At 41.5% G+C, this 24,395-nt stretch overlaps 2 pseudogenes; both read left to right on the forward strand.

Annotated features, from left to right (window-relative positions):
* LOC118527099 (ubiquitin-conjugating enzyme E2 L3 pseudogene) overlaps positions 1-24,395 on the forward strand; it is a 34,164-nt pseudogene that overhangs the window by 8,428 nt on the left and 1,341 nt on the right.
* Positions 19,631-20,485, forward strand: LOC144380995 (akirin-1 pseudogene; annotated as a pseudogene).

Genomic DNA, 24,395 nt, shown 5'->3' on the forward strand with positions numbered 1-24,395 from the left:
GTTTGATAGGTTCTGCAAAAGCGAAACATAAATGCGACAACCCAGCACTCACTGTCCTGGACCTTCATTCTAGAGAATGAACATTTAAGATCCCACAAAACACTGGGCCCAAATATTCACTGTGGGATTATTTGTAGTCTCTAAAGACTGGAAACAAACAAAAATATCCCTCAAAAGGGGAGCAGATGAACAAACTGTGGCATTTCCAAACTAGGGAGCACAACTCAGTGATAAAAAGTAATAAAGTTAGGATAACACAAAACGTGGATGGATTCCAGGTATATTATCCTGAGTGAAAGCAAACAAAAAATAACCACATCACTGGTCACAGCTGTAGGAGTCCCCTCATGTAACAAAATGCCAACACATCCAAAGTGTAAAACACAGGGGTGAATGGCATGGAAGGGATGGCTGGGGCAGGGGTGGGTAGCATGAAGGAGATCTTTGTGCTGATAGAGTAGTTCCATACCTGGATTGTGCTGTTGAACATATAAATGTCCATGACAAAGTGACAGACCTAGACATATCCATCATACCACTGTCAGTTTCCTGGTGCGAATAGTGTCCTGCAGTGATGTAGGATGTTACCTTGGGGCAAAATGAGCCAAGAGTGCCTCTGCAACGGGACATTTCTGTACTATCTGAACCTTCCTGTGAATCACTAAATGTACCTAAATCCCTCCCTACCTATAGTATTGCTCTACCTTTCAACACACCTCAGAATAGTTCCCTAAAGCTATCAGTCCCACCCTGGCTCCTTGAAGCTCCAAGCTTCCCCAGGACCCTAATGTGTGGGTGTTAGGCAGCAGCGTTGGAGGCAGGAGGAACCTGGTGCTGCTCTGTGAGTGGGCAGGTGCTGGGCTGTGATGTGCTGTACCCTAAGGGGCAGAGAAGGCCAGGTGTGGGACAGGACAGAGGCAGGACCTAGACTGCTCTCCTCCTGAACCTGCTGTTTTGAGTTTGGGAAGGAACTGACAGGACATGGACCTGCTTCACAGCCTGCCCTCCCTCCTCTGGACAGCATCTGTCCCCTGCTCTTGTAGATCCCCTCCCCAACCCTGCCTTCTCCTGCATCCTGCTCACACAGCCATCCCCCCAAAGTTGCCCACATTTTACAGATGAAGGAATGGGGGCTCAAGGGGTGAACTGCTCTGCTTCACACCCCCAAAGTGGGGTCCCAGCACCTCCAAGATCCTGCTGTGTCCAGAAACATGTGTCTGGTAAGTGGGGTCTGAGCAGGTGGCCACTAGAGGTTAGCAGCTCTGGGATCACATTGTGATCCACTTCCCCCTCAAATCCAAGTGACCTGGACTCCACCCGCCTCCCCACTGGCTCCTGAAAGCAGCAGCCCTCCTATAAGATCAGACACCTTCCATCTTAGAGATACTAACCTCTCTCCTCCCAAGTCCCCCTCATTTTGACCTTCCCTAAGAGAGCTTTTTCATGGCTCTAATCAGTTCATGCCGAGGTGATATGAGCACAGTGCCTTGAGCTCCCCCAAGGGGCCATGGCTCTAGGCTCTCTTACCTCCACTACAGTCACAGGCAGACCCCAGCTCATTAGCACCCACAAGGCACTGGAGCTCCCACATCCTGTGTTGAGGTTAAGGGATAATCTCTGGGGGAGAAGACAAACCTGGAACCTTACTTTCCTCCTTCCTTCTGTCCAATGCATGGCAGAATCCCAGCTCTGCCTATTAGAGGTAGACACCTTCCTCCATATCCACAGACACCTGAGTATTCCATGCGCACCTGTTCCCACCTGTTCCTACCTGTCTCCTTCTCTTCTTTACTCTGTCCATCCACCCCTGCACATGGAGCAGCAAGTAATAATCTGTGTCTCCCCCAACTTCTGCAGTGCTTCTGTGACTCAGAACAGAGAGCCCACACTCCAGGCTCCTCACTCCAGTCTGTACCTACCTCACCCACAGGAAATCATCCAGAGGCAGAGAATGGTCCCCTGCTTCTGGCCTCCCTCCAGCCTGGTTCCCTCATCTTGTCACATTTACTCTTCAGAGGTCTGCATCACACAGGGACATGCAGTCAGGAAATACTAGCTCTGGTGACCAGAGTTTGGAAACTTCATGCCAGGGTCCAAACTCAAATTTGCCAGAGCATGTGTGATGGGGCTAGGGACATAAACCATTTTTGCAGAAATACCTACATATGGACATTACAGCTTATTTTTTCCTTCCTTCAGAATGGGGATGACCTCAGCAGCTGACCTTGATTTCTACAAAACAGGATGTCTGAAAGTGTTGATGGGGATCGGAAGGTTGTGCTCAGGGTCAGCTCTGCATAATTCACTGACACTTTCTCAGAGCTGTGGAGGCCCCCGCCCACCAACTGGAGAATGTGATGACTTATAAGGCACAGTAGTGACGGTAACCCAGGCTGTACATCACAGTCACCCAGGGGTTGTTTCCTGTACTCATTATGAAATAATGGTTTTAAGTTATTTAGGCCTCTGAAAAATATTAAAACTCTCACTCCTGGAGATGACCAAACTTTTCCAAGCTCCGCATTTATGTCATTTTGGATGGGAGGGTGCAGGGACATCACCACTTGGATGACGTTGCCTGGGAGGCAAAACTTCCAGCAAGTCCTTGATGTACCCAAAAAATCTCTCCACCTCATAGACCTGAGCCTGCTTCTCACCCCACTACTTGACTTGTTTTTCTAAGGTCTCCACCTCTTCTTCCAGGCTGGAGCACCTCTCCTTCATCTGGAGGACCTTTGCCAATGAGTCCTCTGTACTCAGGGCCTGGGGTCTCTTCTACAATCCCCTCCAGTCCCCCCACCTCATCTCCTGCTATGGGTTCTATTTCAAACTCTCCAAACTTTTGGTTTGACTCCGCTTTTTGGCTTGGTATCCTTTTCTCTTGAGGATAATTCTCAAAAAGATGAGGGCTACCCAGGTGACAAGGACTTTAAGCTGAAGTCTATCCCTGGGCACTGGTGACTCACTTGTCCTGGGGTCGCCTTAGTTAAAGGGCTTCCAGTCAGTTTAGTGTTCTAGAGACTTCTTGGCCCAGTGCAGAGCTGAGTTGGAGGAGTCATGACCAGAGGGCTCCCAGCCAACCTGTGTTCTGGGGACCCAATTGTCCTGTGCTCTGTGGGGTTGGAGGGTTTTGGGTCAGAGTTCTCATGCTCAGCCTGATGTCTGAGAGACTCAGCCCAGTGCCAAGCTGAAACAGAAGGCTTGGGGTCCCAGATCTCCCAGTGGGCCTGGTGTTCTAGGGACTCGATTGCCAGCTGTCTCCTCAGTTGAAGGGCCCTCATTTGGAGGGAGTCCAGTCATCCTGTTTTCCAAGTGAGTCCTTTGCCCACTGCCAAGCTGAGTTGGAGAGTCTGAAGTTTCCTGTTTGGCCCAGCGTTGTGAGGACTCAATTGCCCTCTGCTTTCTTGGGCTGAAGAGCTCCCAGATAGAGGACTCCCCCTCAACCCAGTGTCCAGGGCACTCCTTTGCCCAGTGTGCAACTGGGTTGGTGGTGTCATGGTCTCAGGGCATCTATTGGGGCTGGTGTTCTGGGGACTTTGTTGCCATTTTCTGTACAGCAGTAGAAGACTCCCCTTCTTTGTCCCAGGTTCCAGGTGGCTCCTTTCCCTGGTGCTGAGTTGGGTTGGAGGGCTTTTGGACTTAAGGCTCCTGCTGGGCCCACTGTCCAGATAATACATTTTTCCACTGACAGGTCTGGTTGGAGGGGTTTTGGTCAGAGGGCTCCTCAAAATCCTGTGTTTGAGAACCTGATTGCCTTATGCTCTTCTGGGTTGGATAGCTTTTCTTCTGAGGACTCCTTTGCAGTCTACGGTCCAGGTGATTCATTTAGCCATGTCAGACTGTGTTGGAGAGCTCCTAGCCTAAGTGCTCCTGGTGTTCTGGGGACCTGATTACCCTGTGGTTGGCAGGGATGGTGTCCTCATGATCTCAGGGTGCTTCTGTTCAGCCTGGTGTCCAGGGGATTCTTGTGCCCAGTGCTTGGCTGTGTTGGAGGGCTCCTGTTCGGAGGATTCGACCTCAGCCTGGTGTCAAGGGTCCTCATTTGGGCAGTGCAGAGCTTGGTTGGAGGTTTCATATTCTCGAGACTCCCAGGAGGCCTGATTTTCTGAGGATTCAATTGCGCTGTTCTTTGTTGCATCGGTGCTCATGCACTTGGCCCAGGGTCTTGGTGATTCCTTTGCCTTGTACAAAGCTGAGATGGAGGGCCCATGGTCCTAAGGCTCCTGGTCACCCTTCTGTGCAGATGACATATTTGCCTTGTGCCAAGCTTGGTCGGAGGGGGTTTGGTCAAAAGGCTCCTGGCAAGTCTGGTTTTCTGGGGATTTGACTGCCCTATGGATCTCCCACAATTAGACAACAAAAAGAAATAAAATGCAGCCAAACGAGGAAGAAGTAAAATGTTCACCATTTGCAGATGACATGATACTCTATACAGAAAACCCTGACGATCCCAGCAAAAAACTACTAGAACTGATCAATGGATTCAGTAAAGTCCCAGGGTATAATATCAAGGTGCAGAACTCTGTTGCATTTGTGTACACTACAAATGATGCAGGAGAAAGAAAAAATAAGAAAACAATGCTATTTGCCATTGCACTCAAAATAATAAGATACCTAAGAATAAACCTAACCAAAGAAGTGAAAGACCTGTACTCTGAAAACTACATAATAGGGATGAAATAAATTGAAGATGACAGGAAAAAATGGAAAGATTTTCATGCTCATGGACAGATTGTGAAAATGTCTATACTACCCAAAGCAATCCACACATTTAATGCAATCCCTATCAAAATACCAACAGCACTTTTCACAGAGCTAGAACAAGCAATCTTAAAATTTGTATGGAACCAGAAAACATCCCTAATAGCCAAAGCAATACTGGAAAAAAAAAAAAAAAAAAAAGGAAATGGGAGGCAGCACGATTCCAATCTTCAAAATATATCAAAAGGTTTAGTAATCAAAATAGTATGGTACTGTCATAAAAACAGACACATAAGGGAGGGGCGGAGAAAGATGGTGGAGGAGTAGGGGACCTGGATTTCATCTGGTCCCTGAAATGCAGCTGGATAGGGATCAAACCATTCTGAACACCTACAAATTCAACAGGAGATCGAAGAAAAGAATAGCAACAACTCTCTGAACAGAAAAGCAACCACTTTCTGGAAGGTAGGACGTGCGGAGAAGTGAATCTGAGGCGTTATTCGGGAGGATAGACGGCGGGGGAGGGGGCCTCCGTTGGCCGCTTCTGGCAAGTGATAGAGCCACGGAGCACAAAATCGGAACTTTTAGAAGTCTGCTCCACTGAGGGACGTCGCTCCAGTGGCTAAGCGGGGGATGGAACCCTCGTGGGACAGTGTGGTCTCAGGACCCTCGTGGTCACAGAAAGACCGGGGGTGCCTGAGTGCGGCAGAGCTCCCAGGTATCGGAGCAGGGAAGCCGGCTGCAGAGACGGAGCCGAGGAGCGGGCTCTCAGCTCGGGGTTGTCATAAACCGTGATCTGCGGCACAGTCGGGCCACTGCTCCTCCAGCAGGGACCCAACAAGCGGCAGATCCAGGGAGATTCCCCTTCCTCCCCCGGAAGGACCGACGTGGGAGCGCACCGCGGGGATCTGCTGGGTTTGGAGACTCCACACGGGGTCGGGTGCCAGATAGAAAGGCGCGGTCACAGGCCGGGTGAGCACTGAGTGCGGCCGGAGACCGGGGAGATGGGAGTGACTGACGGCTTTTCTCTGGGGGCTCACTGAGGAGCGGGGCCCCGAGTTCTCGGCTCCTATGGGGCAGAGATTGGGAGGCGCCATTTACACTCTCGTCCTCCCAGGCTCTACGGGAAGCTTGCAGGAAACAAAAGCTACCAGAGAGCAAACTGGAGCAGATTACTTATCCCAGACTGGCAAGGGCGGGGCACTTCCACCACCGGCAGAGACATTTGCGAACCACGGCAACAGGCCCCTACCCCAGAAGATCAGCAAGAACAGCCAGCCAAGACCAAGTTTACCCATCAATGAGAATGGCAGAACTCCAGCGCTAGGGGAATACTGCAGATAGAATTCATGACTTTTTTACTATGATTCTTTAGTCTTTTACAGTTAATTTTTTTAACTGTCTTTTTTTTTTTTTGAATTCTTCTTTTTCCCTTTTTCAAACAACATCCTTTCAATCCCTTTTTTAAAACAAATATTTTTTATTTTTGATTTTTAGAGTCATATTCTATCCCTTCATAGTAGTTACCCTTATTTTTGGTATATATATATAAGTTGTTCTCTCTTTAAAATTTTGAGATGCAGTTTCTTCTAACAGACCAAAATATACCCTAAATCTCTAGTGTATGGCTTTGTTCTAGTCTCCTGCCTGATCACATTCTCTCCCCCTCTTTTTTTTTTAAATCCTCTTCTTTCTTTTTTCAACCAACTTCTTATCTTATCAATTCCTCTTATAAAATCTTTTATAATTTTCTTCTTTACACTCATACTCCATCCCTTCATAGTATTAATCCTTATTTTTGTACATATATAAGTTTTTCTTTCATTAAAGTTTTGGGAGGCACTTTCTTCTAACAGAGCAAAACACTCCCAAAATGTAATGTGTGGCACTGATCTATGCACCATCCTGATCATATTTGATCATATTCTGTTTTTGTTTTGTTTTGTTTTTGTTTGTTTTTATCTTTTTCCTTTTTTCTTTTTTCTTTCCCTTTCTTTTCCCCCGATTTCAGGTCTTTTCTGATCTGTTCGGTGTATGTTTTCTGGGGACATTGTTACCCCGTTAGCATTTTGTTCTCTCATTCATCTATTCTCCTCTGGACAAAATGAAAAGATGGAAAAAATCACCTCAACAAAAAGAACAAGAGACAGTGCTGACTGCCAGGGACCTAATCAATACAGACATTAGTATGATGTCAGAACTAGAGTTCAGAATGATGATTTTAAAGATATTAGCTGTGCTTGAAAAAAAAATGGAAGATATTAGAGAAACCCATTCCAGAGAAATAAAAGAACTAAAATCTAAACAAGTCGAAATCAAAAAGGCTGTTAATGAGGTGCAATCAAAAATGGAGGCTCTAACTGCTAGGATAAATGAGGCAGAAGAGAGAATTAGCAATATAGAAGACCAAATGATGGAAAATAAAGAAGCTGAGAAAAAAAGAGAGATAAACAACTACTGGATCACGAGGGCAGAATTCGAGAGATAAGTGATACCATAAGACGAAACAACATTAGAATAATTGGGATCCCAGAAGAAGAAGAAAGAGAGAGAGGGGCAAATTATAGCGGAGAACTTCCCTAATTTGGGGAAGGAAAAAGGCATCAAAATCCAGGAGGCACAGAGAACCCCTCTCAAAATCAATAAAAATAGGTCAACACCCCGACATCTAATAGTAAAACTTAGGAGTCTCAGAGACAAAGAGAAAATCCTGAAAGCAGCTCGGGAGAAGAGATCTGTAACCTACAATGGTAGAAACATTAGACTGGCAACAGACCTATCCACAGAGACCTGGCAGGCCAGAAAGGACTGGCAGGACATATTCAGAGCACTAAATGAGAAAAATATGCAGCCAAGAATACTATATCCACCTAAGCTGCCATTGAAAATAGAAGGAGAGATAAAAGGCTTCCAGGACAAACAAAAACTAAAGGAATTTGCAAACACAAAACCAGCCCTACAAGAAATATGGAAAGGGGTCCTCTAAGCAAAGAGAGAGCCTAAAAGCAACATAGACCAGAAAGGAACACAGACAATATACAGTAACAGTCACCTTACAGGCAATACAATGGCACTAAATTCCTATCTTTCAATAGTTACCCTGAATGTAAATGGGCTAAATGCCCCAATCAAAAGACACAGGCTATCAGATTGGATAAAAAAACAAGACCCATCGATATGCTGTCTACAGGAGGCTTATTTTAGACGCAAACACCACCAGACAGAATGTGATGGGTGGAGAACCACTTGTCATGCTAGTGGACATGAGAAGAAAGGTGGAGTAGCCATCCTTATATCAGACATACTAGATTGTAAACCAGAGTATAATAATGATAAAGAAGGACAGTATATCATAATAAAGGGGTCTAGGCCACAAAAAGATCTAATAATTTTAAATATTGATGCCCCTAACTTGGGAACACCCAAATATATAAACCAATTAATAACAAAATTAAAGAAACACTTTGAAAATAATACAATAATTGGAGGGGACTTTAACACCCCAATCACAGCAATGCACAGATCATCTAAGCAGATCACCAAGGAAACAGGGCTTTGCATGTCATACTGGACCAGATGGCCTTAACAGAAATGTTGAGAGCACTTCATCCTAAAACAATTAGTAGTAGTAGTAGTAGTAGTAGTAGTAGTAGTAGTAGTAGTAGTAGTAGTAGTAGAAGTAGTAGTAGTAGTAGTAGTATTTCAGCTGCTGAGCTAGGTCAGAGAGCTTTTGGTCTGAGGGCATGTGTTTCAAGGACTGGCACTGTGTCCAATGATGTGGCGAGTCCATCTCCCAGTACTTACTTGTTTCATAAAACTCCCTCTCTGCCAGGAGTCTGGAGTCATTGTACACATTTTGCACATCGGGTCAGATGGATATTCAATCATTCATGGTCCCTGTGCTGAGCTGGGTTGGAGGGCTCCAAAGTAGTAGTGTGCTCAGTGCACCATCAGGTTGTGGACTCAGCTTTCCTGTGCTGAGCTGTGTTCTGAACCCAGAGGTGTGGGGCCCAGGTGGCGGAGAATCCTTGGTGCTCTGATTTCCAGTGTCCCACTCCCATATGAGAAATGGGAATGTGTCCCTGAGTAGCCAGGCCATACTCACAATGTGAAACTGGTCTAGGAGTTGCCAAGTGCATGGCAGGAGATGTGGGCAGGTGGCTTGCCATGGGCAGGGACAGAGAAGTGGGCAGAGAATTTGAGGAATAGCAGGAAGAGCTGTGGCTGAGGGCCGTTTCTCTCCTTAGTGCAGCTTCAGTCTTTGTGATGCTTTTATAACAGACCTGGGGCATCACAATGCCTTCTTGTGATGTCACAACTATGTCCTGGCCAATCACCAGGACATTCTCAGGTTGTCCCCATTCGGGTGGCCAGTCACCAGGAAGCTCAGATTGCCAAGGATCTATGGATTTCTCAGTGTCCCTGCTGACATCATTGTCTGGAAGCCATGTTTTAAAAGAAAGCAGATTAACTTTCCTTCAAGATGAAAAAATCATATTTGGGATGTATTCATAGTGAAGTTCATGGTGAGGGAGAAAGGACTTAACCAGTAAAAAGCTAAATGTGTCACTCATTGTCACCATTCACTAAAATGCAGACACCGATATTAATGAAGACATGGGCCATTTAAACCTCAGGAAACGTCACACTTCAGGGGTAAGTCAACAACATGGCACTCGAGTAGATGCTACTCTCCCTTCTTCCATCAAAGCTTAAGTAAAAGTGTAGAAAATGGTAGATATTATGTTTGGTATATCTTCGCACAATAAACCTAAAACTAGAAAGGATAAAGCTTTGTCAGAAGTCATTACCTGCTTGACAAAACAACATTCAGCTCTCATAGAAGGGGGGTGACAAAATCCAGCCTGTCATGAAGTTCACAGTCTTCATGTCCAGAATCCAACGAGAAAGATCAAGCGGGAGGAGTTAAGATTTATCTCCTCCCTCGAATACAGCTACAGAGTTATCAGATCATTCTGAACACCCAGGACATCAATCAAGTCTCTGAGAAAACAAATGCTGCAGGTCTACAAGTAGAATAGTGACCACCATTTGGGAGGTAGGAGGTGTGGAGACGTGAATCTGGTGTGACATAGCTGAGGATACAGCTGAGGGGAGGGAGTCGGCTTGAGGAGGATACTGCAAAGTTTTATAAGCTGCGGGGTGCAAAATCAGAACTTTTAGAAGTTTGCTATTTTGGGGGTGCTCCTGGCTTAAAGGTGCTTAGTTGGGGAAGCCAGGTGGAATGCTGGGTGTGACAGAGTGGTCTCAGGATCCCTGGAGTCTCATGAAAATGGGAGGTGCTTGAGTGTGACAGAATTCCCAGACTTCTGAAAGTTAAAAATAGAGCTACCTTACGACCCAGCTTTAGGAACGGGAACCCTGCCTGAGAACAGTGAGTCTAGGTGCCAGCTTTCTGCTTTGTATTGCCATAAACTGCTAACCGATTCATGATTGTGCGATTGCTTTCCTGACATAGGGTGGCAAAAGGCCGCAGCATGGGAGATCCTCCACGAGGGGAACCACACGAATCCATGCTGAACATTTGGAGTTTTGGAACTCAGTCCCATGCCTGAGCTAAAAACGCTTGGACACAGGCAGGATGAACATATGGTTTTGACGGTAACCAGGGAAACAGAGAGATGGATTACAAAGAATGAGAGTTGGACTTCTTCTTTGCTGATTTGGATGCCTTATATTTCTTTTTGTTGTCTGATTGCTGAGGCTGGGACTTCCTGTACCACGTTGAACAGCAGTGGTGAGAGTGGACATCCCTGCCGTGTTCTTGGACATAGGGGAAAATCTCTGTTTTTCCCTTTTGAGGGTGACATTTACTTTGGGTCTTTCCTATATGGCCTTTATGATGTTATGTTCCCCCTCTCTCTACATGGTGGAGTTTTTTCATGAAACGATGCTGTATTTTGTGGAATGCTTTTTCTGCATCTATTGAGAGGGTCCTGTGGTTCTTGTCCTTTCTTTTTCATGTGGTGTTTCACATTGATTTGCAGAGGTTGAACCACCCTTGCAGCCCAGGAATAAATCCCACTTGGTCGTGGTAAATAATCCTTTAAATGTGTTGGATCTTAAAAAGGAAAGATTAGAGAGAGAACGCAAGTAAATAAAATCAGAAATAACGGAGAAGAAATAACAAGTGACACCATAGAAATGCAAATGGTTATTACTGAACATTATGAAAAATATATTCTAACCAATTGCACAATATAGATGAATTCCTAGAAACATATAGGCTTCCAAAACTGAATCAGGAAGTAATAGAAAATTTGAACAGACTAATTATTAGCAACAAAATTGAATCAGCAATCAAAGAACTCCCAGAAAACAAAAGACCAGGACCAGATGGCTTCACAGGTGAATTCTACCAAATAGTTAAAGAATTAATACCTATTCTTCTCAAATTATTGTTAAAAAAAGGAAAGATTCCAAATTTATTCTATAAAGTGAGCCAAAATGACTGTGATACCAAAACAAGTTCAAAACACTACAAAGAGAAAAACTGCAAAACATCTCATGACCATAAATCAATCAATAATTTATGACAGAGGAGGCAAGAATATACAATGAAGAAATGGCCGTCTCTTTAACAAATGGTGTTGTGAAACATGGACAGCAACATGCAGAAGAATGAACTGGACCACTTTCTTAGACCATCCATAGAAATGAACTCAAATTGGATAAAGACCTATGCGTGAGACCTGAAAACATCAAAATCATAGACGAAATCATAGTATTTTCTTGACATTGGCCTTAGCAACATCTTTCTAAATATGTCTCCTTAGGCAAAGGAAACAAAAACAAAAATAAACTATTGGAACTACACCAAAATAAAAATCTTTGTACAGTGAATGAAACCATCAACAAAACAAAAAGGCAACCTATGGAAAGGCAGAATATATTTGCAAATGGTATAACTGACAACGGGCTAATATCCAAAATATATGAATTTATACAACTCAATACCATCAAAAACAAATAATCTGATTAAAAAATGGGCAGGGGACCTGAATAACGTTCTTCAAAGAAGACATCCAGATAGCCAATAGACACATGAAAAGATGCTCAACATCACTGACTTTCAGGGACATACAAATCAAAACCACAGGGAGAGATCACCTTGCACCTATGAAATGGCTAGTATCAAAAAGAGAAGAAATAGCAAGTGTTGACAAGGATGTGGAGAAAAAGAAACTTTCATGCACTATTGATTGTAAGACTGATTAGTAAAACCACCATAGAAAACAGGATGGAGTTCCTCAAAAAAATTCAAAATAGAATTATGGTATGATTCAGTAATTCCACTACTGAACCTTTATGGAAAGAAAATAAAAACACTAATGAAAAAATATATATGCCCCTATGTTTCTTGCAGCATTATTTACAACAGCTAAGTTATGGAAGTAAATCAACTATCTATCTATAAAGGAATGCATAAAGAAGGTATACCAATATGCAGATAGATGATAGATGATTGATAGATAGATGATAGATAAATAGATAGATAATGATGGACTATTTAGCCATAAAAATGAATGAAACCTTGCCCTTTGCAACAATATGGATAGAACTAGAGGGTATAAACCTAACTGAAATAAGTCAGTTAGGGAAAGACAAGTACCCTATGACTTCACTCACAGTAGAATTCAGGAAATGAAACAAAATTACAACAACAAAAAAGATACAAACAGGAAAAAAAAAAAAAAAAACCACACATGTAGAAAACAAACTGGTGGTTGCCAGAAGGGAGGTAGGTGTGGTGATGGGTGAAACAGACAAATGGAATTAAAAGTATGTTTATCTTGATGAGCAATTACAAATGTATAGAATTGTTGAATCATTATATTATACTCCTGAAACTATTGTAACACCATATGTTAAATATATTTGAGTAAAAAAATGTTCGTGTTCATGTACAGGTGAACAGAATGTAAAAAAAAATAAATCAAAATAATAAATGAATAGAAACAATGTATGAATAACATAGACCAAATCATTAAAAATAATAAGTTGCTGAAAGTGGAAAGTAGCAATTAGATATAAAATAATATATGAGGAGGAATGATGTGTTCTACAGATACAAATTTATGAGTAATCAGCATAGAAAATATTAAAGTACCATAAGATATTATATTTCTTTTGATGTTGTGACCTAAGGACAGAGTTTATGACACACTACCTAAAATAAGGCACCTAACCTTATTGAATATTTCGAGCTGAAAGAATATAGAGACTGCAGGTACAAGTTAAGACATTCTTACTTTCCCCTAAAGGAAGTCCTAAGTCCTTCCTGAGAGAGGTGACCTCCCCATACTTAGAAGAAAGAAACAACCTTAATTCCAAGACTGCAAGACACTGAGAGCAATATAAACCTGCTAGGTTACCTCCAGTTTTCTTCATGGAGCCCATACCCATTTTTGTCCTAGGAAACTTGCCATGACTCTTCACACTTCACTGCCCCAATACAAAATCATTGAGGTTTAACTACATCTATAGTTCTTCATTTCCTTATGAAAGCTCCTGTGCTCTGTAAAAATGCTTATCAAGTATGTATATTTTTTTCTTTTGTCAATCTGTCTTTTGTTATAGGGATTTAAGCTGATAATTAAAAGGGTAAAATAATATATTTGTCATCCCCTACAAAGTTTATTTATATTTTTCTGCTTTATACTGAGTGTAATTTAGTGACAGTGCAAACAATGTCAATGATCATTTTATATAATACACACATAATACATATATATGAATTTCAAACAAGGAAAACATTACAAATTAAATAGTATTTAGATTCATTCAATTATTAGGAATTAACATATATATATTCTTAACTGACCAATCTAAATTTTGGAGATGTTGATTATCAGGATAACATATTTCTCTCACAAATGTAAATTGTTTCTACTATTTTAGAAACCACTTCGCATAGTTCCAAACCATGACGATTTTCATATCCTATGAATCAGCAATTCCAGGCGTATATGCAAATCCAATATAAGCTCTTGTCCATGGGAAACAGGGGGCATATATATTAATATCCATAAATGTAACATATGTAATAGCATAGAATTGAAAATTGTCTATCATCCACCAAACAAAATATAAACAGATATTTATTAAAGTCAAACAAAAGAATTTTATCTTACAGTAAAAAAGTATGTTCCACGGTTACATTCAACTGTATTATTATAGTAAATGAAGAGGGGGGATCAGAAGGGAAGATGAACCATGAGAGGCTATGGACTACGATAAAAAAACTGAGGGTTTCAGAGGGGAGGGGGTGGGGTGATCGGTTAGCCCAGTAATGGGTATTAAGAAGGGCAAGTACTGCATGGAGCGTTAGGTGTTTTTTTTATTTTATTTTATTATGTTATGTTAATAACCATATATTACATCATTAGTTTTTGATGTAGTGTTCCATGATTCATTGTTTGCGTATAACACCCAGTGCTCCATTCAGTACGTGCGCTCTTTAATACCCATCACCAGGCTAACCCATCCCCCACCCACCTCCCCTCTACAACCTTCAGTTTGTTTCTCAGAGTCCATAGTCTCATGGTTCATCTCCCCCCGCCGATTTACCCCCCTCATTTTTTGCTTCCTGTTATCATCTTCTTTTTCTTTTTTTTTTTTTAACATATAATGTATTATTTGTTTCTTTCATGAGTATTTTATAGTTTTCTGAGTACGGATTCTTTACCTCCTTGGTTAGATTTATTCGTAGGTATTGTATGGTTTTGGGTGCAATTGTACACGGGATCAACTCCTTAATTTCTCTTTCTTCTGTCTTGTTTTTGGTGTATAGGAATGCCACTGATTTCTGTGCATTGATTTTATATCCTGCCACTTGACTGAATTCCTGTATGAGTTCTAGCAGTTTTGGGGTGGAGTCTTTTGGGTTTTCCACATAAAGTATCATATCATCTGTAAAGAGTGAGAGTTTAACTTCTTTGCTGATTTAAATCCTTTTATTTCTTTTTGCTGTCTGATTCCTGTGGCTAGGACTTCTAATACTATGTTGATTAGCAGTGGTGATAGTGGACATCCCTGCCAAGTTCCCGACCTTAGGGGGAAAGATCTCAGTTTTTCCCCATTGAGAATGATATTTGCTGTAGGTTTTTCATACATGGCTTTTATGATATTGAGGTATGTACCCTCTATCCCTATACTCTGAAGAGTTTGATCAAGAAAGGATGCTATACTTTGTCAAATGCTTTTTCTGCATCTATTGAGAGGATCATATGGTTGCTGTTCTTTCTTTTATTCATGTTTTGTATCACATTGATTGATTTGCGGATGTCAAACCAATCTTGCAGCCCAGGGATAAATCCCACTTGGTCGTGGTGAGTAATCCTTTTAATTACTGTTAGATCCTATTGGATAGTATTTTGGAGAAAATCTTTGCAAGGATATTGGTCTATAATTCTCCATTACATCCATGTTCATCAAGGATATTGGTCTGTAACTCTCCATTTTGATGGGTTCTTTGTCTGGTTTGGGGATCAAGGTAATGCTGGCCTCATAAAATGAGTTTGGAAGTTTTCCTTCCATTTCTATTTTTGAACCGTTTCAGAAGAATAGGTATTAATTCTTCTTTAAATGTTTGGTAGAATTCCCTTGGGAAGCCATCTGGCCCTGGGCTTTTGTGTTTTGGGAGATTTTTGATGACTGCTTCAATATCCTTAGTGGTTAAAGGCTGTTCAGGTTTTCTATTTTTTCCCGGTTCAGTTTTGGTAGTTGATACATCTCTAGGAATGCATCCATTTCTTCCAGGTTATCTAATTTACTGGCATAGAGTTGCTCATAATATATTCTTAGAATTGTTTGTATTTCTTTGGTGTTGATTGTGATCTCTCTTTCATTCATGATTTTGTTGATTTGGGTCATTTCTCTTTTCTTTTTGATAAGTCTGGCCAGGGGCTTATCAATCTTGTTAATTCTTTCAAAGAACCAGCTCCTAGTTTCGTTGATCTGTTCTACTGTTCTTTTGGTTTCTATTTCATTGATTCCTGCTCTGATCTTTATTATTTCTCTTCTCCTGCTGGGTTTAGGCGTTATTTGCTGTTCTTTCTCCAGCTCCTTTAGGTGTAGGGTTAGGTTGTGTATTTGAGACCTTCATGTTTCTTGAGAATGGCTTGTATTGCTATATACTTTCCTCTTAGGACTGCCTTTGCTGCATCCCAAAGATTTTGAACAGTTGTGTTTTCATTTTCATTGGTTTCCATAAATCGTTTTAATTCTTCTTTAATTTCCTGGTTGACCCATTCATTCTTTAGTAGGATGCTCTTTAGCCTCCATGTATTTGAGTTCTTTCCGACTTTCCTCTTGTGATTGAGGTCTAGTTTCAAAGCAAGCACTGTGCTATGAAAATATGCAGGGAATGATCCCAACCTTTTGGTACCGGTTGAGATCTGATTTTTGACCTAGGATGTGATCTATTCATTAGAATGTTCCATGGGCACTAGAGAAGAATGTGTACTCTCTTGCTTTGGGATGGAATGTTCTGAATACATCTGTGAAGTCCTTTTGGTCCAGTGTGTCTTTTAAAGTCTTTATTTCCTTGTTGATCTTTTGCTTAGATGATCTGTCCATTTCAGTGAGGGGGGTGTGGAAGTACCCCATTATTATAATATTGTTGTTGATGTGTTTCTTTGCTTTTGTTATTAATTGGCTTATATAATTGGCTGCTCCCATGTAAGGGGCATAGATATTTACAATAGTTAGATCTTCTTGTTGGAAAGACACTTCAAATATGATAGAGTGTCCTTCCTCATGTCTTCTTATAGTCTTTGGTTTAAAGTCTGATTTGTCTGATATAAGGATTGCCACCTCAGCTTTCTTTTGGGGTCCATTAGCATGGTAAATGATTTTCCACCCCTCACTTTCAATCTGGGGGTGTCTTTGGGTCTAAAATGAGTCTCTTGCAGACAGCATATCAATGGGTCTTGTTTTTTGTTTGTTTGTTTGTTTGTTTTTATCCAATTTGATAGCCTGTGTCTTTTGATTGGGGCATTTAGCCCATTTACATTCAGGGTAACTATTGAAAGATAGGAATTTAGTGCCATTGTATTGCCTGTAAGGTGACTGTTACTCTATATTTTCTGTGTTCCTTTCTGGTCTATGTTGCTTTTAGGCTCTCTCTTTGCTTAGAGGACCCCTTTCCATATTTCTTGTAGGGCTGGTTTTGTGTTTGCAAATTCCTTTAGTTTTTGTTTGTCCTGGAAGCTTTTTATCTCTCCTTCTATTTTCAATGGCAGCTTAGGTGGATATAGTATTCTTGGCTGTATATTTTTCTCATTTAGTGCTCTGAATATATCATGCCTGTCCTTTCTGGCCTGCCAGGTCTCTGTGGATAGGTCTGTTGCCAGTCTAATGTTTCTACCATTGTAGGTTACAGATCTCTTCTCCCGAGCTGCTTTCAGGATTTTCTCTTTGTCTCTGAGACTCATAAGTTTACTATAAATGTCGGGTTGTTGACCTATTTTTATTGATTTTGAGGGGGGTTCTCTGTGCCTCCTGGATTTTGATACCTGTTTCCTTCCCCACATTAGGGAAGTTCTCTGCTCTAATTTGCTCCAATATACCTTCTGCCCCTCTCTCTCTTTCTTCTTCTTCTGGGATCCCAATTATTCTAATGTTGTTTCGTCTTATGGTATCACTTATCTCTCGAATTCTGCCCTCGTGATCCAGTAGTTGTTTATCTCTCTTTTTCTCAGCTTCTTTATTTTCCATCATTTGGTCTTCTATATGACTGATTCTCTCTTCTGCCTCATTCATCCTAGCAGTTAGAGCCTCCATTTTTTGTTACACCTCATTAACAGCCTTTTTGATTTCAACTTGGTTAGATTTTAGTTCCTTTATTTCTCCAGAAAGGGTTTCTCTAATATCTTCCATGCTTTTTTCAAGCCCAGCTAATATCTTTAAAATCATCATTCTGAACTCTAGATCCGATGTCTTACTAATGTCCATATTGATTAGGTCCCTGGCAGTCGGTACTGCTTCTTGTTCTTTTTTGGGGGGTGATTTTTTCCATCTTGTCATTTTATACAAAGCACAATAGATGAATGAGAGAACAAATGCTAACAGCATAACAATGACCCCAGAGAAATAAACACTAAACAAATCAGAAGAGACATGAAACCGGGGGAACAGAAAGGGAAAGAAAGAGAATAGAAAAAAAAAATAAAAAAAAAACAGAATATGATCAAATATGATCAGGCAGGAGACTAGAACAAAGCCATACACTAGAGATTTAGGGTGTATTTTGGTCTGTTAGAAGCAACTGTATCCCAAAATTTTAAAGAGAGAACAACTTATATATATACCAAAAATACGTTAAACTACTCTGAAGGGATAGAATATGACTCTAAAAATTAAAAATAAAAAAGATTTTTTTTAAAAGCGTTCAATAAGATGTTGGTTAAAAAAGGGGAAAAAATTAAAAAAAAGAAAGAATTTAAAAAATTAACTTTGAAAGACTAAAAAATCCTGGGAAAAAAAGCCATGTAATCTATGTGCTGTATTCCCCTAGCGCTGGAGTTCTGCCATTCTCATTGATAGGTAAACTTGGTCTTGGCATGCTGTTCTTGCTGATCTTTTGGGGGAGGGGCCTGTTGCCGTGGTTCCCAAATGTCTTTTCCGGAGGCATAATTACCCAGCCCCTGCTGCAGGTGGGGCTATGTAATCTGCTCAGGTTTGCTCTTGGGAGCTTTTGTTCCCTGCAAGCTTTCCGTACAGCTTTGGAGGACGAGAGTGAAAATGGTGGCCTCCCAATCTCCGCCCTGGAGGAGCCGATAACTCCGGGCCCCACTCCTCAGTGAGATTCCAGAGAAAAGCAGTCAATCACTCCTATCTCCCCGGTCTCTGGCTGCACTTGTGCTAACCTGGCCTGTGACCAAGTGATTCTGTCTCTCGAACCGACCCCGTGTGGAGTCTCCAAACACAGCAGATATCTGCAGTGCGCACCCGCGCTGCTCCTCCCGGGGGAGGAAGGGGAGTCTCCTGGGAAATGCCCCTTGTTGGGTCCCTACTGGAGGAGCAGTGGCCCAACTGTGCTGCGGATCACAGTCTATGGCAACCCAGAGCTGAGAGACCACTCCTTGGCTCCGTCTCTGCAGCCGGCTTCCCCGCTCCGATACCTGGGAGCTCTGCCACACTCAGGCACCCCTGGTCTTTCTGTGACCCCGAGGGTCCTGAGACCACACTGTCCCACGAGGGTTCCACCCCCCGCTTAGCCACTGGAGTGATGGCCCTCAGCAAAGCCGACTTCTAAAAGTTCTGATTTTGTGCTCCACTTCTCTATCCCTTGCCAGTATCAGCTGATGGAGGCCCCCTCCCCCGCCATCTATCCTCCCAAATATCACCTTGGATTCACTTCTCCACACGTCCTACCTTCCAGAAAGTGGTCGCTTTTCTGTTCAGTGAGTTGCTGCTATTCTCTTTGATCTCCTGTTGAGTTCATAGGTGTTCAGAATGGTTTGATCCCTATCCAGCTGAATTCCTAGGACCAGACAAAATTTAGATCTCCTACTCCTCCGCCATCTTGCTCCTCCCCTGCAATCTATCTTATTTAGTGATGGGTTTATTATGGGACTCAGTCGGTTTTATTAATTAAGTTATTTTCTTCATTGTTGATTTCAAGTGTTCTTTGTATATTTAGAACACAATTGTTTTTCACATGTATCTTTTGGAAAGAGATCCTTTTTTTCAAGATTTTCTAAGTCTGGAGCTTGCTGTTTATTTTTGAGTTTTTTGAGATCATAAGATTTTCATTTTAATAAATTGCAGCTTATCAATTTTTTTTATACATAATTGATGCCTCGGGATTGGAGCCGGCCTGGCTTGTGAGCTCTGCTGAGGGGCCGGAGGTTGGGCCGCAGTTACCTCCACATCTGCCCCTGGTCCCTGGCCCCTCAGAGGCATGGTGTGAGGGGCGACATTGAAACAGCCCAGGGAGATTGAGGCCGGGCTGTGAGCCCTGGTTCCCCAAAGTGGTGGTGCTGCGCCCCTCTGCCCAGCCCCACTCCGGCCTCAGGCCCCCAGACACCGAGCCGCCACCTCTTCTCCAGAGCAGACCCCACCACTGACTCTGCAGCACCCCACCGCACCCCACAACGAACCGTGACTTCCAACAATAGAACAAATTTTTCAGAACATAAAACAAGAATATAGTCCTTATCAGAGGTGGAGACATTTAGAAGTTGTTCTGAATCAGAGTGAAGCTTGTACTTCAGAAAGTCACCTCATTCCTCAGCACTCACAGCCCCTAGTTCTCCAGGTTCCTCCTGGATGAAGAAGGACCAGCCCTCTTTTACCCTCCGACAAGTCAGAATAATATGTGAGCATCTTTTAAAAGACTATGAAGATAAAATTCGGGAGGAGTATGAGCAAATCCTCAATACCAAACTAGCAGAACAATATGAACCTCTTGTGAAAGGCACACATGATCAGATTATGCAACGATATGGGACAAGGCCAACAAGCGATGTGTCCTGAAGCATTCTTGCATATCTGGGTACCAGGTTTGACCTCAAGAGATGGCTGCTGTACACTTTTTGCAACTGGTTTGTTATCACATTTCAGCTCCAACTTTGCATCCTGAGAACATGTAAACATTTCTGCAGGTCCATTTTATACAACTTGAAAGACCTTAAAACTTTCTGGTTGCCACAAGCATATCTTTCTTTTCTGCTCATCCAATAAACAGCTGTGCCCTACTGTGATAGATTTTCCAAACAAAAATACCTGGAGCAGCAGTTTAGCAAAATATGCCCTCAGTGGCACTCAACAAATGGGGTTTCCCCAAGCACGGTTCTGTAAGAAGTGTGTGCGACTGTGTGTGTATATGTTTGTGTGTGTGTGTGTGTGTGTTTTAAGTTATTATTTATTTTGTGCAAATATTTTTTTGATCTTGGGGATTCTGGCTGTGAATTTGATGCACGACAATTATAGTTAAAAACATTTGCTTTGTCTACAGAAGATCATTAATGTTTTGTGACCATATAAGTTGTCACGGTAGATTGTTTTATGTTGTAGGTATTATTGTTAAATACAGGGACTGTTTCCAGGCACAGAATATGAATCATAAGTTAGGATGGACATTAGGGGTGATTATGAGGACGTAGCAAAGGTCTGTGGTCCTAGGTCTACAAATGCGTGGTAAGGAATTAGGACAAACTAGAGACGGGCCGTTTGACACATGGACTCTGCCTAGCCGTGTTGAAAAATACTTTGATTCCAAGCCTTCAAATACCCATGTGGAGTCTGTGCTCACCTCATTCACACAGAGAGCTCCCTGGACACAGAACCTCTAAAAAGAAAAGGTCTCCCTGCAGCAGGAGCATCAGGGTTTGCTTGGGAGCACAACACAGGTGAGCGTGGGGCTGGGCCAGCCCCTGGTGGCACTGCTACTTGGGAGGAGCCACTCTGCCTTTGTATCAGTTATTAAAAACAGAATTTGGATCCTTTGGTCAGGCTCCCCCAAATTCTAAGAAGTGAGCATGTTCAACTGCTTGAGCTTTGTTTTGGCAACCCCCTGCCCAAAGTTGCTTATGGACTGTTCTTCACCTTGTTTCCAAGGCTGTGCAACAGAAAGTAGCCTCTGTTTTGAGGAGGGGGAAGTTAAGTATACATTTATTTTTTACTGTGACTTGTTCAGGACCCCATTTTACAAAATACCTTGTTTCCTTTATTATTGTTTCTGGAAAGGAAAGTTCTATTAAAATTGTTCTAGTTTGAATAGAGAACGGTTTTATTAATTAGGGCTTATTTTGAAAAATTCTGAATTTAATTCAAGTGTATGTCAGTACCTTCCAAAGTAAGGTAATATTCAGAGACAGTGTTCTTATCACATGGCTTAGAGAAATGCTGGAATATTCTTATTCAAAGATTCCTTATTAATGAATGTCTTTGACTTAAATTTAACCAAAAACTGCAACATTATTCTTTGTACATTTTCATATATAGTGTTAAAAAGCTTAGTTGCAAACAAATAAAATACTTAAGCTATTTGTTAAAATAATAGTAATAATTTAGGCCTCGGGACCTATGACTATCATTGGTGAAGTGCATGATACTTGATCTCAGGGTTGTAAGTTTGAGCCCCATGTTTGGTGTAGAGATTTCTTTTAAAAAATAATTTATGTGTTCATATTGTATCTAATGTTCATTTTCACACTCGACATCATCTAGGTTTCTCTGATGTTATCATCTACACACTTGGTAGTTTTACATTTTACATTTAGGTCTACAATGCATTTTGAGTTAATTTTGGTGAAGGATATAAAGTGTTTTTCTAGATTTATTTATTTACATCAGGATGTCCAGTTGTTCCAGCGTCATTTTTTTTTCTTTTTTTTTGGATGGGCCTAAATAACTCCGAGGAAGTGTAGACCAGTTATGGTTCCTACTGTGGTCTCAGGCCCTCCCTAGCCTTGCTGCAGGACAAGATTTGAGAAGGGAATTTTGTCCTTTGTGTCATCCTGGTGCCTGTCCTTAATTTACTGATTCATTCTGACACCCACAGCACCAGTGTTTTAATCCTGTTTCTGTCGCTAACCATGTGATTTTGGCCAAGCCACTTTATCTTTCTGGGCTTCAGTTTCTTTTTCTGTAAGAACAAAACAAAGATTGGACTAGGTCTCTAAAAGCCTCTCCCTGGAACTAGAGTGTCACATATTGACTCCAAGCCTTCCTGTAATAGGCTAAGACTTAGCTGGGGACGGTTGTTGAGGATCGTATTGGAAAATAAAAATGCCTGATCTAGAAGACAAATACTTTGTCATCAGCTTGTCTTATATTTCACTTTTCATTGGATAAAAACAAAACAAAACAAACAAACAAAGAAACTTGTCATTTCTAGTGAAATAGACATTTACATTCCTGTTCAGAGGAAAAAAAAAAAAGGCCACCTCAACTAACAAATGTTTTTACAGTGTATATTCACTTAAAGCAGTACAGAGTGGATTAACATGTGGCTGTTGTATTTACATTATTAAAAGCTATGCATATATGTATCAGCTTGGACTTGTTTTTCAGTTTCTCCAGTATATTATCAAAAAAAGTTAAAGCTCACGAAGCGGTTTAAATAAACTTTCTGCTAGCTTTCCTTATCATGAGGGAAAAAGAGAATCTCGCGTCTAGACTAGATTGAACCCGTCTTCTGTCCTACGAGGCAAAGCATATTCTGCACCTCCTTCATAAGCACTGCTCGCTTCCCTCCCCAGTCACAGAACAGTGTGCTTCCACACTGGGCTTCCATCCAGTCATCAGATGCATGATTTCTGGCCTTTTATGCAGCTTAGGGAAGCCAGTTTGCTGCTGATTGAAAGTTTATAATCTCTCTTTGGCACAACCTGTTTAGAGTCATGGTGAGTTCCTGGTGTTCCTCTTCTTTCTTCTCAGCCCCAGAATCTGGCTTACCAGACAGCATTTAGAACCCAGTCAGACGTGGGATGAAGAGGACCTTTGTGTCTAGATGCATGGCTGTATGGCCCTGGACACAGATGTCGAGTGGCAAGAGCACGCCAAGGCAAGGTACTGGATTCTGAAGTTGCCCTCAAAGGCTAGAGTCACCCAGTCTGGATGCACCCAAAGGAGCATCTGAACCAGCCCAATCCCAAAGTGTTTTTCTAGATGTATTTAATTAATTTATTTATTTACATCAGGATGTCCAGTTGTTCCAGCATCATTCTGAAAAGACAATATTTGGTTCATTGTGTTGTCTTTGTTTCTTTGACAAAAATCAGTTAACTATATTCATGTGAGTCTTTTTCTGGGCCTTTGTTTTTTTTTTTTGCCATTGATGTCTTCATTTATTCTCACACCAGACAGCCAGTCATGATTTATGCAGCTTTGTAGAAAATCTTGAATTTGGATATCATTCATCTTTCAACAATCTTCCTTTTCAATATAGTGTTGGCTATTTTAGGTCTTTTTTCTCCCACATAAGTTATATAATCACATTGTCAATGTCCGCAAAATAACTTGATGGGATTTTCATTGGTATTTCATTAGATCTATAAATCTAAACAAATAGAACCAATATCTTCACATTAAGTTCTCCTATCCTTGAAAATGGAACATCTCATCGTTTATTCAGTTCTAATTGCATTCATCAGAATTCTGCACCATTTTCTGTAGAGATCTGGTACATATTGTATTACATTTGTACCCAACAATTTTCTTTCTTTTTCTTTCTTCCTTTTTTTCTTTTTTTCCCCCCTTAGTGCTAATGTAAATGATATTGTGTTTTCCATTTCATATTACACTTGTTCATTGATGGCATACGGCAGGGTTGCAGTTGGTATATTAAAATTTTGTCTTGCAAATTTGGTAAATTACCTATTATTTTCACAAGTGCTTTGTCAACTCTTTTGGGTTTTCTATCCAATAAATAGCTCAAGTATGAACAACAGCGTTTTTAACTTTTCCTTCTCCATTTATATACGTTTCTTTTCTGTTCCTTGTCTAATTGTATTTCTTACTACTTTCTGCACAATGTTGAAAAGGAGTAGTGAGAGGGAACATATCTGCCTTGCTCCTGATCTTAGTGGGAAGGCTTCTAGTTTCCCACCATTAAGTATAAATTTGGCAGGAAGTTTCTTGTAGGTATTTTTTTTTTTTTTTTCAAGTTGAACTGTTACCTCTATTGCCCCAGTTTACGGAGAGGTTTTTAAATTAAATTA

The sequence above is a fragment of the Halichoerus grypus genome, chromosome 2 (genome assembly GCF_964656455.1).
Source record: "Halichoerus grypus chromosome 2, mHalGry1.hap1.1, whole genome shotgun sequence".
NCBI lineage: Eukaryota > Metazoa > Chordata > Mammalia > Carnivora > Phocidae > Halichoerus > Halichoerus grypus.